Source organism: Mobula hypostoma, unplaced genomic scaffold, assembly GCF_963921235.1.
Source record: "Mobula hypostoma unplaced genomic scaffold, sMobHyp1.1 scaffold_111, whole genome shotgun sequence".
In the NCBI taxonomy this organism is placed as follows: domain Eukaryota; kingdom Metazoa; phylum Chordata; class Chondrichthyes; order Myliobatiformes; family Myliobatidae; genus Mobula; species Mobula hypostoma.
In genome coordinates this window covers 112,038-129,142 of record NW_026948223.1, presented here as the reverse complement: position 1 = coordinate 129,142, position 17,105 = coordinate 112,038, and the positions used below count along the sequence as shown (strand labels likewise).

Sequence of the window (17,105 nt, the reverse complement as noted above, 5' to 3'; positions counted from 1 at the left end):
GAGGTGGTTATGTGATGGACAGTTCGATGTTCACAGTTGCTTGGTTGCCATGGTGAGAGAGAGGCGGAGTTATGTGATGGACAGTTCGATGTTCACAGTTGCTTCTTGGTTGCCATGGTGAGAGAGAGGTGGAGTTATCTGATGGACAGTTCGATGTTCACAGTTGCTTCTTGGTTGCCATGGTGATAGAGAGGTGGAGTTATGTGATGGACAGTTCGATGTTCACAGTTGCTTGGTTGCCATGGTGAGAGAGACGTGGAGTTATGTGATGGACAGTTCGATGTTCACAGTTGCTTCTTGGTTGCCATGGTGAGAGAGGCGGAGTTATGTGATGGACAGTTCAATGTTCACAGTTGCTTCTTGGTTGCCATGGTGAGAGAGAGACGGAGTTATGTGATGGACAGTTCGATGTTCACAGTTGCTTCTTGGTTGCCATGGTGAGAGAGAGGTGGTTATGTGATGGACAGTTCGATGTTCACAGTTGCTTGGTTGCCATGGTGAGAGAGAGGCGGAGTTATGTGATGGATAGTTCGATGTTCACAGTTGCTTCTTGGTTGCCATGGTGAGAGAGAGGCGGCGTTATGTGATGGACAGTTCGATGTTCACAGTTGCTTCTTGGTTGCCATGGTGATAGAGAGGTGGAGTTATGTGATGGACAGTTCGATGTTCACAGTTGCTTGGTTGCCACGGTGAGAGAGACGTGGAGTTATGTGATGGACAGTTCGATGTTCACAGTTGCTTCTTGGTTGCCATGGTGAGAGAGGCGGAGTTATGTGATGGACAGTTCAATGTTCACAGTTGCTTCTTGGTTGCCATGGTGAGAGAGAGACGGAGTTATGTGATGGACAGTTCGATGTTCACAGTTGCTTCTTGGTTGCCATGGTGAGAGAGAGGTGGTTATGTGATGGACAGTTCGATGTTCACAGTTGCTTGGTTGCCATGGTGAGAGAGAGGCGGAGTTATGTGATGGACAGTTCGATGTTCACAGTTGCTTCTTGGTTGCCATGGTGAGAGAGAGGCGGCGTTATGTGATGGACAGTTCGATGTTCACAGTTGCTTCTTGGTTGCCATGGTGAGAGAGAGGCGGAGTTATGTGATGGACAGTTCGATGTTCACAGTTGCTTCTTGGTTGCCATGGTGAGAGAGAGGTGGTTATGTGATGGACAGTTCGATGTTCACAGTTGCTTGGTTGCCATGGTGAGAGAGAGGCGGAGTTATGTGATGGACAGTTCGATGTTCACAGTTGCTTCTTGGTTGCCATGGTGAGAGAGAGGCGGCGTTATGTGATGGACAGTTCGATGTTCACAGTTGCTTCTTGGTTGCCATGGTGAGAGAGAGGCGGAGTTATGTGATGGACAGTTCGATGTTCACAGTTGCTTCTTGGTTGCCATGGTGAGAGAGAGGCGGAGTTATGTGATGGACAGTTCGATGTTCACAGTTGCTTCTTGGTTGCCATGGTGAGAGAGAGGCGGCGTTATGTGATGGACAGTTCGATGTTCACAGTTGCTTCTTGGTTGCCATGGTGATAGAGAGGTGGAGTTATGTGATGGACAGTTCGATGTTCACAGTTGCTTGGTTGCCACGGTGAGAGAGACGTGGAGTTATGTGATGGACAGTTCGATGTTCACAGTTGCTTCTTGGTTGCCATGGTGAGAGAGGCGGAGTTATGTGATGGACAGTTCAATGTTCACAGTTGCTTCTTGGTTGCCATGGTGAGAGAGAGACGGAGTTATGTGATGGACAGTTCGATGTTCACAGTTGCTTCTTGGTTGCCATGGTGAGAGAGAGGTGGTTATGTGATGGACAGTTCGATGTTCACAGTTGCTTGGTCGCCATGGTGAGAGAGAGGCGGAGTTATGTGATGGACAGTTCGATGTTCACAGTTGCTTCTTGGTTGCCATGGTGAGAGAGAGGCGGCGTTATGTGATGGACAGTTCGATGTTCACAGTTGCTTCTTGGTTGCCATGGTGAGAGAGAGGCGGTGTTATGTGATGGGCAGTTCGATGTTCACAGTTGCTTCTTGGTTGCCATGGTGAGAGAGAGGCGGAGTTATGTGATGGACAGTTCGATGTTCACAGTTGCTTCTTGGTTGCCATGGTGAGAGAGAGGTGGTTATGTGATTGACAGTTCCATGTTCACAGTTGCTTGGTTGCCATGGTGAGAGAGAGGCGGAGTTATGTGATGGACAGTTCGATGTTCACAGTTGCTTCTTGGTTGCCATGGTGAGAGAGAGGTGGCGTTATGTGATGGACAGTTCGATGTTCACAGTTGCTTCTTGGTTGCCATGGTGAGAGAGAGGCGGCGTTATGTGATGGACAGTTCGATGTTCACAGTTGCTTCTTGGTTGCCATGGTGAGAGAGAGGTGGTTATGTGATGGACAGTTCGATGTTCACAGTTGCTTGGTTGCCATGGTGAGAGAGAGGCGGAGTTATGTGATGGACAGTTCGATGTTCACAGTTGCTTCTTGGTTGCCATGGTGAGAGAGAGAGGCGGTGTTATGTGATGGGCAGTTCGATGTTCACAGTTGCTTCTTGGTTGCCATGGTGAGAGAGAGGCGGAGTTATGTGATGGACAGTTCGATGTTCACAGTTGCTTCTTGGTTGCCATGGTGAGAGAGAGGTGGTTATGTGATGGACAGTTCCATGTTCACAGTTGCTTGGTTGCCATGGTGAGAGAGAGGCGGAGTTATGTGATGGACAGTTCGATGTTCACAGTTGCTTCTTGGTTGCCATGGTGAGAGAGAGGCGGCGTTATGTGATGGACAGTTCGATGTTCACAGTTGCTTCTTGGTTGCCATGGTGAGAGAGAGGCGGTGTTATGTGATGGGCAGTTCGATGTTCACAGTTGCTTCTTGGTTGCCATGGTGAGAGAGAGGTGGTTATGTGATGGACAGTTCGATGTTCACAGTTGCTTGGTTGCCATGGTGAGAGAGAGGCGGAGTTATGTGATGGACAGTTCGATGTTCACAGTTGCTTCTTGGTTGCCATGGTGAGAGAGAGGTGGAGTTATCTGATGGACAGTTCGATGTTCACAGTTGCTTCTTGGTTGCCATGGTGATAGAGAGGTGGAGTTATGTGATGGACAGTTCGATGTTCACAGTTGCTTGGTTGCCATGGTGAGAGAGACGTGGAGTTATGTGATGGACAGTTCGATGTTCACAGTTGCTTCTTGGTTGCCATGGTGAGAGAGGCGGAGTTATGTGATGGACAGTTCAATGTTCACAGTTGCTTCTTGGTTGCCATGGTGAGAGAGAGACGGAGTTATGTGATGGACAGTTCGATGTTCACAGTTGCTTCTTGGTTGCCATGGTGAGAGAGAGGTGGTTATGTGATGGACAGTTCGATGTTCACAGTTGCTTGGTTGCCATGGTGAGAGAGAGGCGGAGTTATGTGATGGACAGTTCGATGTGCACAGTTGCTTCTTGGTTGCCATGGTGAGAGAGAGGCGGAGTTATGTGATGGACAGTTCGATGTTCACAGTTGCTTCTTGGTTGCCATGGTGAGAGAGAGGCGGCGTTATGTGATGGACAGTTCGATGTTCACAGTTGCTTCTTGGTTGCCATGGTGAGAGAGAGGCGGTGTTATGTGATGGGCAGTTCGATGTTCACAGTTGCTTCTTGGTTGCCATGGTGAGAGAGAGGCGGAGTTATGTGATGGACAGTTCGATGTTCACAGTTGCTTCTTGGTTGCCATGGTGAGAGAGAGGTGGTTATGTGATGGACAGTTCCATGTTCACAGTTGCTTGGTTGCCATGGTGAGAGAGAGGCGGAGTTATGTGATGGACAGTTCGATGTTCACAGTTGCTTCTTGGTTGCCATGGTGAGAGAGAGGCGGCGTTATGTGATGGACAGTTCGATGTTCACAGTTGCTTCTTGGTTGCCATGGTGAGAGAGAGGCGGAGTTATGTGATGGACAGTTCGATGTTCACAGTTGCTTCTTGGTTGCCATGGTGAGAGAGAGGCGGAGTTATGTGATGGACAGTTCGATGTTCACAGTTGCTTCTTGGTTGCCATGGTGAGAGAGAGGTGGAGTTATGTGATGGACAGTTCGATGTTCACAGTTGCTTCTTGGTTGCCATGGTGATAGAGAGGTGGAGTTATGTGATGGACAGTTCGATGTTCACAGTTGCTTCTTGGTTGCCATGGTGAGAGAGAGGTGGTTATGTGATGGACAGTTCGATGTTCACAGTTGCTTGGTTGCCATGGTGAGAGAGAGGTGGAGTTATCTGATGGACAGTTCGATGTTCACAGTTGCTTCTTGGTTGCCATGGTGATAGAGAGGTGGAGTTATGTGATGGACAGTTCGATGTTCACAGTTGCTTCTTGGTTGCCATGGTGAGAGAGAGGTGGTTATGTGATGGACAGTTCGATGTTCACAGTTGCTTGGTTGCCATGGTGAGAGAGAGGCGGAGTTATGTGATGGACAGTTCGATGTTCACAGTTGCTTCTTGGTTGCCATGGTGAGAGAGAGGCGGCGTTATGTGATGGACAGTTCGATGTTCACAGTTGCTTCTTGGTTGCCATGGTGAGAGAGAGGCGGTGTTATGTGATGGGCAGTTCGATGTTCACAGTTGCTTATTGGTTGCCATGGTGAGAGAGAGGCGGAGTTATGTGATGGACAGTTCGATGTTCACAGTTGCTTCTTGGTTGCCATGGTGAGAGAGAGGTGGTTATGTGATGGACAGTTCGATGTTCACAGTTGCTTGGTTGCCATGGTGAGAGAGAGGCGGAGTTATGTGATGGACAGTTCGATGTTCACAGTTGCTTCTTGGTTGCCATGGTGAGAGAGAGGCGGCGTTATGTGATGGACAGTTCGATGTTCACAGTTGCTTCTTGGTTGCCATGGTGAGAGAGAGGCGGTGTTATGTGATGGACAGTTCGATGTTCACAGTTGCTTCTTGGTTGCCATGGTGAGAGAGAGGTGGAGTTATGTGATGGACAGTTCGATGTTCACAGTTGCTTCTTGGTTGCCATGGTGAGAGAGAGGCGGAGTTATGTGATGGACAGTTCGATGTTCACAGTTGCTTCTTGGTTGCCATGGTGAGAGAGAGGTGGAGTTATGTGATGGACAGTTCGATGTTCACAGTTGCTTCTTGGTTGCCATGGTGAGAGAGAGGTGGAGTTATGTGATGGACAGTTCGATGTTCACAGTTGCTTCTTGGTTGCCATGGTGAGAGAGAGGCGGAGTTATGTGATGGACAGTTCGATGTTCACAGTTGCTTCTTGGTTGCCATGGTGAGAGAGAGCGGCGTTATGTGATGGACAGTTCGATGTTCACAGTTGCTTCTTGGTTGCCATGGTGAGAGAGAGGCGGAGTTATGTGATGGACAGTTCGATGTTCACAGTTGCTTCTTGGTTGCCATGGTGAGAGAGAGGCGGAGTTATGTGATGGACAGTTCGATGTTCACAGTTGCTTCTTGGTTGCCATGGTGAGAGAGAGGCGGAGTTATGTGATGGACAGTTCGATGTTCACAGTTGCTTCTTGGTTGCCATGGTGAGAGAGAGGTGGTTATGTTATGTGATGGACAGTTCGATGTTCACAGTTGCTTCTTGGTTGCCATGGTGAGAGAGAGGCGGAGTTATGTGATGGACAGTTCGATGTTCACAGTTGCTTCTTGGTTGCCATGGTGAGAGAGAGGCGGAGTTATGTGATGGACAGTTCGATGTTCACAGTTGCTTCTTGGTTGCCATGGTGAGAGAGAGGTAGGAGTTATGTGATGGACAGTTCGATGTTCACAGTTGCTTCTTGGTTGCCATGGTGAGAGAGAGGTGGAGTTATGTGATGGACAGTTCGATGTTCACAGTTGCTTGGTTGCCATGGTGAGAGAGAGAGCGGAGTTATGTGATGGACAGTTCGATGTTCACAGTTGCTTCTTGGTTGCCATGGTGAGAGAGAGGCGGGTTATGTGATGGACAGTTCGATGTTCACAGTTGCTTCTTGGTTGCCATGGTGAGAGAGAGGCGGAGTTATGTGATGGACAGTTCGATGTTCACAGTTGCTTCTTGGTTGCCATGGTGAGAGAGAGGCGGGTTATGTGATGGACAGTTCGATGTTCACAGTTGCTTGGTTGCCATGGTGAGAGAGAGGCGGAGTTATGTGATGGACAGTTCGATGTTCACAGTTGCTTCTTGGTTGCCATGGTGAGAGAGAGGTGGGTTATGTGATGGACAGTTCGATGTTCACAGTTGCTTCTTGGTTGCCATGGTGAGAGAGAGGCGGAGTTATGTGATGGACAGTTCGATGTTCACAGTTGCTTCTTGGTTGCCATGGTGAGAGAGAGTGGGTTATGTGATGGACAGTTCATGTTGCTTCTTGGTTGCCATGGTGAGAGAGGGTGGGTTATGTGATGGACAGTTCGATGTTCACAGTTGCTTCTTGGTTGCCATGGTGAGAGAGAGCGGAGTATGTGATGGCAGTTCGATGTTCACAGTTGCTTCTTGGTTGCCATGGTGAGAGAGAGGTGGAGTTATGTGATGGACAGTTCGATGTTCACAGTTGCTTCTTGGTTGCCATGGTGATAGAGAGGTGGAGTTATGTGATGGACAGTTCGATGTTCACAGTTGCTTGGTTGCCATGGTGAGAGAGACGTGGAGTTATGTGATGGACAGTTCGATGTTCACAGTTGCTTCTTGGTTGCCATGGTGAGAGAGAGGCGGAGTTATGTGATGGACAGTTCAATGTTCACAGTTGCTTCTTGGTTGCCATGGTGAGAGAGAGACGGAGTTATGTGATGGACAGTTCGATGTTCACAGTTGCTTCTTGGTTGCCATGGTGAGAGAGAGGTGGTTATGTGATGGACAGTTCGATGTTCACAGTTGCTTGGTTGCCATGGTGAGAGAGAGGCGGAGTTATGTGATGGACAGTTCGATGTTCACAGTTGCTTCTTGGTTGCCATGGTGAGAGAGAGGCGGCGTTATGTGATGGACAGTTCGATGTTCACAGTTGCTTCTTGGTTGCCATGGTGAGAGAGAGGCGGAGTTATGTGATGGACAGTTCGATGTTCACAGTTGCTTCTTGGTTGCCATGGTGAGAGAGAGGTGGTTATGTGATGGACAGTTCGATGTTCACAGTTGCTTGGTTGCCATGGTGAGAGAGAGGCGGAGTTATGTGATGGACAGTTCGATGTTCACAGTTGCTTCTTGGTTGCCATGGTGAGAGAGAGGTGGAGTTATCTGATGGACAGTTCGATGTTCACAGTTGCTTCTTGCTTGCCATGGTGATAGAGAGGTGGAGTTATGTGATGGACAGTTCGATGTTCACAGTTGCTTGGTTGCCATGGTGAGAGAGACGTGGAGTTATGTGATGGACAGTTCGATGTTCACAGTTGCTTCTTGGTTGCCATGGTGAGAGAGGCGGAGTTATGTGATGGACAGTTCGATGTTCACAGTTGCTTGGTTGCCATGGTGAGAGAGAGGTGGAGTTATGTGATGGACAGTTCAATGTTCACAGTTGCTTCGTAGCGTGTTTATTTAAACAAGGTCAGATGACTCTCCCAGAGACACACAGTGGGACACCGGTTACGGCGACCGATCAGCGAAAGGAGGCCAGTGACAGAGGAGTCACTGGGTGGAACTTTCGAGTGCCCACAAGCGAGGGTTGAGGATCGATCAGGGGAATTGATCAGTGGCTGTCACGGTGAGTGGAAGGGCTGACCCTGTGGAGGCTACCCGTGTGTCTACCCTTGCCTGGGTGGTAGTTTACCCTCGTAGACGGTCCCCTTAGTGATAAGCTGTGTTTGGCTAACTCGAGAGTGGATTTGGATCCTGACGACGAAGGATCAACGGGACCTGTTTACTCGTTCTTCTCCTAGTGTGGTTTTCACCTTGGATTACAAATACGTCTCTCTCTCACATACTAATTCCGTGGATCGAACTGAACTTCCTTACATTACCATCGTAAGACTTTAAATCTTGCCACCCGAGCTTGAACGAGTTTTGGAATTATATTTACACACACACACACACACACACACACACACACTAGTTACTAATAAATAGTGATTTTAGCATCAAAACCAGACTCCAGGTGTGTTCTATTGCTGCTGGTTCATTTAAACAGTTGCGTGTACGTAACACTTGGAGTGATTTAAGTCTCTTGGGAAACGGAATTGTGTGAAACTGGGAAACTAGGTTGGGATCTAATGCAGATAAGTGTGGGTAGGAGAAACCAGTATATGACTTACAGAGTGACTGGCAGGGGTCAGCGGTGTGTGACAGAACAACGTGACATGGGAATGTAGAACCACACTTCCTTGAAAGTGGCACCAGAGATAGGTACCGTCATAAAGAGAGTTCTGGGCTTCTTGGCCTTATTAAATCAGAGTATTTCGAGGAGGAGCTGGAAGGTTAATGCTCAAGCTGTCAAAGACACTGAGAATCCAAATTTGCAGAATTGCGTGCAATGATGGTCGGCTACTTGGATGAAGAGTGCAAGGGGAAATATACGGATGTTGCTGGTAGTTCGGTAAATGAGTTATAGGGAGAGGTTGAACAGGTTAGGACTTGAGTCCCTGAAGCAAAGGAGAACGAGGGGAGGTTCTAGCAGAGGTTCACAACCTTTTTTGCCATTGATCCCTACTATTAACCCAAGAGTCCGTGAACTCCAGTTTCGGGAACGCTGCTGGAGGTTTACAAAATGATTATAATATAAGTAAGGTGAATGTATGTGTATGCCTTTGCCGCACAGGTCGGAGAAGATCATGGATTTACTGCAAAAAGTGAAATATTTAAGAGGAATCCGAGGGGGAACTGCTTCACTCTGAGGGTAGTGCGAATGCGGAACCAGCTCCCAGCAGAAGTGAGAGATGAAGGTTCAGCTGTAGTATCTGAGAGATGTTTGGGTAGGTACATGGATGAGGGAAGTATAGAGGGCTATGGTCTGGGTGCAGGGGGATGGGACCACATCGAACATGGCACGGACTGGATGGGCTAACAGTTCTGTGTCTGTGCTGTAAGGGCTCTGTGAATTTAATTTCATCGTTCGACACATGATCGACATTTGTTGCAGACAGATCGTATCCAACAATGTGTTTTTTGTTTTGGACCTGCGTCAGCACCGCTGATGGTGATAGTTCTGCAGGAAAATTACTGAATGCACCTCAACAGGGTTAATACATCCACGAGAATCAGTGTTCATTTTGCTCATACAGAAACTCAGAACCTGTCACATTGAGTTTCTTATTTCCTTTTACCGCTATTTTTGGTGAGCTATTTCCTCCGTCACCAGGGTAACAGCCCACCAGTGCTGCAAAGACTGTTGAAGATCTTTATCGCTCCGTGGTCCCTGCCGCTCACTGGAGAGACAGTGGTCTCCAGAGCCATTGTGGATGCGAGAGAATGCTTTGAGAATTTACTCTACAGGAGCTGGAATGAAGAGATAAATTATGAATGTCGGGACTGTATTTGCGCAATTCTGTTTCGGATGTCACAAACATCATGAAATGAGCCAGTATGTGTGGATCAAGTTCAAAAAGAGAATCTGTTGTACTGAGTTCCCAATAATATAATTTCAATTTTTTATCAAAATCATTTTATTCCTGTTATACTGCACCAAATGTGCCGACCAATTGACCTGGCCCATGTCTCACTCAACAATAAAATAATGGACAAATATGCTCGATTGAACTATACAGATCAGTTGAAATTCATCCGCGCCCTCTTTGTGACCCAAGGTTCATGTTTCCAGCTCGATCCCAGCCCCGACAGAGAATCATATGTTTTCAGTTGTGTCCTGGTCGGTGTGGGAGTGTTAGTGTTTGAACTGATAATAGCTGAGACACAGCTGTATATTACTGGCAGCAAAGATTCCCGGAAACATCGAGGCTTGGTTTATAATCCTGGGAAGGGGACTCCAGGAATATGTAACTTATACTGTTGGGGCTTTGAGGCAGGTTTATGCTTCTACAGATGGGACTGTTTGGAGCTCCTTCCACGTTGAAAAGGATACTGGCAGTGGGAATCGCTGATTACACCACCCAGTGTGAGAAGTGGCGAAGATGTGCGATGCTCTTGTTGTGTGTTGTGACGTGTGAGGTTGGGTCCTGGAATACCACACAGGGCTTATTCACCCAAAGATCAAAGTGCCCGGGTTTATGAGATGTTGAGCGAGTATTTACGTTCTCACAGATGTTTAATTCTAGAGTTCATTTGGAAGCAAAGCAGAGAATGAGTTCCCATTCCATACGCACAGAGAGAGTCGGTGATTAACTGGGCTGTTCCGTGTTTGAAGCCGTTGAAATCGATCTGAAGGTTCAGTGTTCAATCCATGGTTGGAAATTCCCCCTCACTGTCCCCTGTCTGCCAGCAAGTGGGAGTCAAACAGAAACTCAAGGTGATGGACATAGGACAGAACAATACATCACAGGAACAGGCCCTTCGGCCCAGAATATTGTGTTGAACAAGCTAAACAGTAAATCAACCCCACAAAACGCTAATCACTCCTACCTACACAATGTCCATATCATTTCAAACTTCCGCACATTCATGTGCCTATGTCAACTTCTCTTAAAATCCTCCAACTTATTTGTTTTTACCACCACACCAGGGATCGCATTCCTGGCATCCACCTCTCCCTGCGTAAAACAACCTACCCTCACATTCCTTCCAACACCATCACCGACTTCATCCGTTCAGGGGATCTCCCATCCACTGCTACCAACCTTATAGTTCCCACATCTCGCACTTCCCGTTTCTACCTCCTACCCAAGATCCACAAACCTGCCTGTCCTGGCATAGACATATTGTCTAAGCTTGCTCCTGCCCCGCCGAACTCGTTCCTGCATACCTCGACACGGTTTTATCCCCCCTTCTTTAATCCCTTCCTACCTATGTTCGTGGCACTTCTCACGCTCTTAAACCTTTCGATGATTTAAAGTTCCCTGGCTCCCACCGCTTTATTTTCACCATGGATGTCCAGTCCCTATATGCTTCCATCCCCCATCAGGAAGGTCTCAAAGCTCTCCTCTACTTTTTGGATTCCAGACCTGATCAGTTGCCCTCTACCAGCACTCTGCTCCGTCTAGCAGAATTAGTCCTTACTCTTAATAATTTCTGCTTTGGCTCCTCCCACTTCCTCCAAACTAAAGGTGTAGCCATGGGCACCGGTATGGGTCCTAGCTACGCCTGCCTTTTTGTTGGCCTATTCTGGTATCTGTCCCCCACTTTTCCTTCGCTACATCAACGACTGCATTGGCGCTGCTTCCTGCGCGCATGCTGAGCTCGTTAACTTCATTAACTTTGCCTCCAACTTTCACCCTGCCCTCAAGTTTACCTGGTCCATTTCCGACACCTCCCTCCCGTTTCGAGATGTTTCTGTCTCTATCTCTGGAGACAGCTTATCTACTGATGTCTACTATAAGCCTACTGACTCTCACAGCTATCTGGACTATTCCTCTTCTCACCCTGTCTCTTGCAAAATGCCATCCCCTTTTCGCAATTCCTCCGTCTCCGCCGCATCTGCTCTCTTTTCATTCCAGAACGAGGGAGATGTCTTCCTTTTTTAAAGAAAGGGGCTTCCCTTCCTCCACAATCAACTCTGCTCTCAAACGCATCTCCCCCATTTCACGCACATCTGCTCTCACTCCATACCCCAGTCAGCGCACTAGGAATAAGGTTCCCCTGGTCCTCACCTACCACCCCACCAGCCTCCGGGTCCAACATATTATTCTCCGTAACTTCCGCCACCTCCAACGGGATCACACCACTAAGCACATCTTTCCCTCCCCGCCTCTCTCTGCTTTCCGCAGGGATCGCTCCCTATGCGCTTGTCCATTCGTCCCCCCCCATCCCTCCCCACTGATCTCCCTCCTGGAACTTATCCTTGTAAGCGGAACAGGTACTGCACACGCCCTTACACTTCCTCCCTTACCACCATTCAGGGCCCCAGACAGTCTGCGTCGGGTCTCTCCAATATATAGAAGGCCACATCAGGAGCACCGGACGAAGTATATCACCCAAGCCGACTCAGCTGTGAGTCGGCTTGGGTGATATACTGCGTCCGGTGCTCCCGATGTGGCGTTCTATATATTGGAGAGACCCGACGTGGCGTTCTATATATTAGAGAGACCCGACACAGACTGGGAGATCGTTTTGCTGAACACCTACGCTCTGTCCGCCAGAGAAAGCAGGATCACCCAGTGGCCACACAATTTAATTCCACATCCCATTCCCATTCTGATATGTCTATCCACGGCCTCCTCTACTGTAAAGATGAAGCCATGCTCAGGTTGGAGGAACAACACCTTATATTCCGTCTGGGTAGCCTCCAACCTGATGTCATGAACATCGACTTCTCTAACTTCCGCTAATGCCCCGCCTCCCCCTCATACCCCGCTTTTTTATTTATATACACACATTATTTCTCTCTCTCTCTCCTTTTTCTCCCTCTGTCCCTCTGACTATACCCCTTGCCCATCCTCTGGGTCCCCCCCCCCCACCTTTTCCTTCTCCCTGGGCCTCCTGTCCCATGATCCTCTCATATCCCTTTTGCCAATCACCTGTCCAGCTCTTGGCTCCATCCCTCCCCCTCCTGTCTTCTCCTATCATTTCGGATCTCCTCCTCCCCCTCCCACTTTCAAATCCCTTACTCACTCTTCCTTCAGTTAGTCCTGACGAAGGATCTCGGCCCGAAACGTCGACTGTACCTCTTCCTAGAGATGCTGCTTGGCCTGCTGCGCTCACTAGCAAATTTGATGAGTGTTGCTTGAATTTCCAGCATCTGCAGAGTTCCTTGTGTTTGCCCTCACATTTCTATCGCATCTACTCCCTCACACCTTCAGTGCATGTCCTCTGGTATTAGACATCTCTAACTAGCGAATATATACTCCCTGTCTACTTTATCTTCGCCTATCATAATCCTAGAAACCTCTACAAGATCTCAGTCCACAGCCTCAGTCCCTCCAAGGAAAACACATAGTAGATCTGCACTAAAATATGGATAATGTTTGAATCCATTCTGGCGAACAGTTGTGAACCCGATTCGTTATCTTTGTTCCTCTCCCTACAAACTGATCTTTTCCACTGATTCTGGTTTCTTTTTATTGCATTCACCCAGGAATAATTTAAATTTTCTGGAAATGGAAAGTGCACAGGCGCTCATTTTGTGATAGTTTGTAAACCAGCAAATAAACCACGGCTTTTCCCAGTGAATTATTCGGGTATCAATTTCCCTGTTATTCCTGGAACGGTGATCCATATCGTTATTTCTAACAAGGTTCACATGATTAATCTCAGGAATGATAGTCTTTATGAATGAGGAAAATTTTATGGGTTTGCACCTGTACTCAGTGGAGTTCACGAGGATCGCGGTGGTTGGGGATGTTGGTTTGCTATTTAAAACTACTGAATACTAAGAAGCCTGGATGTTACATCGGGATGATGTCTCCATCAGATGGAAACTCTGGGATCTGAGAGCGGAGCCTCAGATGAAAGAAGTTCCACTCTAAAACTAAGATGGGAGAAATTACTGCAGACAGGTGTTGATTGACCTGTGGAATTATGTTAACAAAGAGGGTGATGGAGACTGTCGTTCTTGATTGCTAGGTAGGTTGACTGTTATAGCAGCAACGCAGGAATACGGTGTTGGAATAAATCAGCCATGGATGAATTCTGGAGCAGACTTGATGGACCGAAAGACCTTATTCTGTTCCTGTGTCTTATGTCTCACCATTACTGAGTGATGACACCTTCGTATCCCATATCAGGTTTGGTGACACGTGAGGGTCAATTACAGGTTTGTTCACTGAGATCATTACATTTGTCTCCAACTTTAAATTTCAGTTGGTTTGTTTCTAATAACATTGTGCAGAGATGTTTTGCTCTCGTTTGTATTGTTAACGTGCTTCGTTATCTCCCTGGTTACAGTTAGACCTGCGGTGAGAGATTTATTGGAAGAAAAGCCCACAACTGGAAGCAAACCACAACTGAAGACCGACATTGCAGCCCGAGGACTGAGAGCATCAACCAGAGAGAACTCATCTGACTCGGAGTTTCCAGTGATGCAGTCAAGAGAAAGTTTGGTGAGTCTCATTTACTCAAACTCTGGTCCTTTTGACATACATTGGTGTAAGAAGAAAGGTATGAAATAGTTGGAGTGAGACTGAATGAGCCCCGAAGGACCAGTTATGTCTCTGTCAGATCCAGTTGCAATCACTCCAGATCTGTTAATGTGCCGTCAGCAGCACCAATCTTTAAAGTCGCACACATTTCCTCAGTGTTTGCTCATTTCAAGTTCTTTCATTTTCTAAAGTAGCTTTTGGACAGTTTTAATGTTTCCTTGCTTGTCTGTGTTACGGCATAATCATCTCAAAATGCGTTGACAATTTCCTCCCATTGCAAGACGAAGTAATTGCTTTCTGCTGCAGTGTTTGCAGAAATGTGGCACTACCATCAACGACAGCAACACGACATTGATTCCTCTGGCTATTGAAAGATGCAATGATATACTGGAACTCAATTACATCCTTCTGCAAGCCTTTGCTAAGAACGAACGCATTTGATGCCAAAGGTCCCAGCACCACATTTCATTCAGTCCCAACAAGCAAAGGCCAACCAATAATTTACATTTACATACCCTGGCGACATCCAGTATTTTCGACTAATAAATTGTCGGAACCTATGAATCTGTGATCAAGCAAGAATGTGTTTTGCAATGTTCCCATTTGAACCTGTACAAAGGGCACGAGTTCTGCCTGTACTTGAGATGAACGAATGTCCCTGCAGCCAGGTCTGCTGGAGCTGCCGGAGTCGGTTTAAACTCAGTCGTTGAGGGATGGGAACCAGAGTGTTTCGTCAGATGATGGAGCCGTTGATATAAAGGTAGGTGCAATGTTCACAGAGGCAGTGTAAGGATAGGCTGTGGACGGTGCTCGTCATTTGGATGGATTGAAATGTGTTGAATACAATAAGTATGAAGAATAAGAGTAACTTAGAACATGGTTAGTGTGTGGGTACGTGGCCAGGTGGTTAAGGTATTGGACTAACGAACTGAAGGTCGTAAGCTTGAACCCTAGCCGATGCAGTGTGTCTTCAGCAAGGCACTTAACTACACAGTGCTCTGCGACGACACTGGTGCCAAGCTGTATTGGCCCTTGCCCTTCCATTGGACAACATCGGTGTCGTGGAGAGGGAAGACTTGCAGCATGGACAACTGCCGGTCTTCTATACAACCTTGCCCGGTTGTATGAAGACTTTCCAGGCGTAGATCCATGGTCTCGCAAGACTAACGGATGTAGAACATGGTTCAGTACTTGGGTGGTACATGTTATCACCATTACACAGGCAGGACTGCTACAAGGGAAGGATTGGCTGTCTGATGTTCCAGGGTTTCAGAATGCACATGGAGGGAAGTGAAAGGAGGACAATTATAATTGCTAATCAGGGTGGTATCATCGGAGTACATCATGGAGGGACCATCGACAGACTCAATGTGGGTGAAAATCAGAAACAGTACAGGCACTGTCATTCATTCTGGGAGTATTCTCTAGGCTTTCCCTAAAGCCACTGGGATAACGAGAAGCAGATAACTTGACAGCTTTTGGAAAGGTACAAATATAAAAGGGTAGTTATCATTGGTGACTTCTACTTTCCTGCATTTGATCCCCACCTCCTTATTCCAAAATGGGTCCATGGGGCAAAATATGCTGTGTGTCTCGGAATGAGTCCTGATTTATCTTGTAGATGGACCAACTGGAAGGGATCCCATACTGTGCCCAGTACTACGCAATGATACTGACAGACGTCAGGATAGGTGACCTTTTTGAGATAGTTATCACAATAACCTAACTTTTATCATGGTCATGGACATGTAGAAGATACGGAACAGAATTTAATTAGTGGATGGATAATTGTGATGGTATTCTTAGCAATTTGGAAGCATAAATTGATAACACATTATCTCAGGGAATAGTATATTTAGGAAGCAGCATTCAAGCACGGCTCCGGAGTATTATAAGGTATCCAGGAAGGAGCTTTAGAAGGGATTTAGAGGGTCAAGGGGACTTGAGAAGTCCTTGGCGAGTATGATGAAGGAAAGTCCCATCAAGTTCTACACGTTACTGAAGGACAGGATGAACAGATTGAGGGTAGGACTACTCAGGAGCAAAGACGGAAATGTGCCTGGAGGATTAGATTAGATTATGAAGACACGTAGTCCTCTTTTATTATCATTTAGTAATGCATGCATTAAGAAATGATACAATGTTTCCTCCGGTGTGTTATCACAAAACACAGGACAAACCAAGACTGAAAAAAAACTGACAAAACCAAATAATTATAACATATAGTTACAACAGTGCAACAATACCATAACTTGCTGAAGAAAGTCCATGAGCACAGTAAAAGTTCGAAGACTTTCAAATGTCCCACATCTCATGCAGACGGGAGAAGGAAAAACTCTCCCTGCCATGCCGACCACAATCCGACTCTGAGTCATCCGAAAAATTCGAGCTCTGATCAGCTCTCCGACACCGAGTACTGAGCGCCGTCTCTGTCCGAACGATTCGACCTCAACCTCGGTCGCCAACAGCAGCCAAAGCCGGGGATTTTGAGGCTTACCTTCCAAAAGATTACCGACCACGCAGCGAACAAGCATTTCAAAAAGTTCTCCAGATATTCCTCTGTACTTTCACGTCCCACTCCATGAAATCAGAATTGTCCACGGCCCCTATTTAACAGATACGACATCATTTTTTCACCGGAGGGCTGCGCACGCGCAGGTGAGGTGCACAATGAATGATTTGCGTCAGAGTTACAATGGCATGGACTATGATTGTGACGTTAGCATAGCAGCACAGCAATGTTAAGAAAGAGGTGTTTTTTTAAGATTCCAATGCACACCACATCACTACGGGGAGTGAGGAGGGACTTTACAGTGACATTGACAATGATCCGTGTGCTCTCTCTGGCCACAGGAGTAGTAAAACGGGACTGTAGAATGGCAGATCTTCTTTTTTAATTCAATAAACGTATAAACGATATAATTCTGGTGATTATAGACCAGTGAGTGTTACATCAGTGGTGGGCAAAATCTTGGAACGGATACTTAGGGACGGAAATTTTGAGCATTTACAGAAAAATTATCTTCACGCAGGTTGCTACTTTGGCTTTTTG

General features: G+C 47.0%; 1 protein-coding gene across 1 annotated transcript in view; it reads left to right on the top strand.

Moving 5' to 3' along the window:
- Positions 1–17,105, top strand: part of LOC134342011 (uncharacterized) — a 63,298-nt gene that overhangs the window by 18,210 nt on the left and 27,983 nt on the right. Inside the window, exon 2 of the mRNA XM_063039952.1 lies at positions 13,860–14,014. The gene's annotated coding sequence lies outside the window, so the exon portion shown is untranslated. The remainder of the gene's footprint in view (positions 1–13,859; positions 14,015–17,105) is intronic.